Below are 1,694 nucleotides of genomic sequence, written 5' to 3'. Positions count from 1 at the left end.
GAAATCCAATTTTTGGGGAGAGAGCTGGTCGAGCCCTTCAGGGTCCCAGAAGGTGTGAAAATGACCTCAGCAAAGTATATGGACTTTCTAACTGATCACTTTCTTTCATGGTTCAAAAACAAGAGCTGTACCTTCATAAAGATGCATTGCCATTGCCATGCATCTCCATGCTGCAAGGAATACCACTGTGTCATTCCTTGCTGCAAGACACAGGAATGCTGCAAGGAATTCCTGTGTGCCCCTTTTATAGGCATAAAAGCGGAGAAACTCATGCTGTGGTCACCATCCACAGGTTGATTTATAACTTTTATTTTTACTCTTCCAGGATAAGTAACTTTAAGGGACCTGATGAGATTCCTACAAAGTTGTCTTTACAATCTCTTCATACAATACCCACTTAACAGTGCAAACAGAAGTGCATATAATAAAACCAATGCTGGCTTAACTACTAAATGTAAGGTTTACGTTCATGTCATACTTGTCATTCAAGAGCTCCTCTCTCTAGAGGAAACAAACCACTTGTGGAGAGCTTGGTTTAAAGTCTGCTTGAAATAAATCTCAGCTAAAATTTACAACATTAGTTAAAGAGCAATAAAACGCACTTTAGATGCCACAGAACCTCTCGCTGATCTCCCACAGCTTCTTTGAGACAACATCATCCTTGGCCTTTGCAAAGACACTTCTTACGTCGCAGTTGGAGAAGTAGCACCCACTGTGGCGTTCAATGCCCTCCTGCAGGGCGCAGTGAAGCGTGGTCTGGCTTCCCTGGAGTGGGGTCTTGAAGAAAAATCTTTCAACGATGTTTAGGATGAATTTAACAATTGTGTTCTGGTTCCTGGGCAGTTCAGTCAAGATGCTTCCTGCGAGAACATGAAGTCTTTTTGGTTACCTGGTCTTGCAGTCAAGGAAAACAATCAGCTTAACTTATTTTACCACTTACTTGACAACTGGAAAGTTGTAGGTTCAATTCCATCTCTCCTCTCATATATCAATGTTCCTCTAGGCAATCTACTTGACCCTCAAGTTGCCCACCAGCCTGCATACCAGTGTATAAATGTCTGTACGTTTGTGAGTGAATCTGATTCTAGTGTAAAGTGCTTTGTGTCTTTCTCCTAATCGTACAACTAGATGTTTTTGGGCCTTTCCAGTTTATGTGCAAACAATTTTCTTTAGTTAAAGGACGCAACTGTGCCAATATCCAGTACAGTGGAAGTTTATCAAGTTAGTCAAACTAAAAAAGTCCTCATTGGTTGTGTAAAAGGCTTTTATAGGCCTTGTTATTGTCTAATTTTTGAAGTTGCAAAAAAGTTGCTTTTTAACAAAGTTGCACACGATTTAAAGATTGACTGTTTATGGTAAATTCAGTTGGCTTACCAAGGCTTGATTGGTTCTTACCTGGATGGAGGGAGTAGCAAGTGACCTTGGTTCCCTTCAGTCTCTTGGCGAGCTCGTGAGTGAAGAGAACGTTGCACAGCTTACTGTCGCCATAGATTCCAAGGCTGTCTAACCACGTTGTCCCTACTCTCAGATCTCTGTGCGTGTTCAGACAGTCAAAATCGACTCTTCCCCAGTTGTGCCCCACAGACGACACATTCACCACCCTGCTTGGTCCGCACTCCTTCAGCCGCTCCAGTAACAAGTTGGTTAATAGGAAGTGACCGAGATGATTGACGCCAAACATCAAACCAAATCCG

At 42.4% G+C, this 1,694-nt stretch overlaps 1 pseudogene; it reads right to left on the bottom strand.

The window, feature by feature from the left end:
* Positions 1-293: 293 nt before the first annotated feature.
* On the bottom strand, positions 294-1,690 carry LOC106944256 (retinol dehydrogenase 11 pseudogene; annotated as a pseudogene).
* Between the last annotated feature and the right edge of the window lie 4 nt (positions 1,691-1,694).

Source organism: Poecilia latipinna, unplaced genomic scaffold, assembly GCF_001443285.1.
Source record: "Poecilia latipinna isolate Pla-1442-1.1 unplaced genomic scaffold, P_latipinna-1.0 Scaffold7632, whole genome shotgun sequence".
NCBI classification, from domain to species: domain Eukaryota; kingdom Metazoa; phylum Chordata; class Actinopteri; order Cyprinodontiformes; family Poeciliidae; genus Poecilia; species Poecilia latipinna.
Note: the sequence above shows the minus strand (reverse complement) of the source record. Positions and strands in the feature narration are given on the sequence as shown.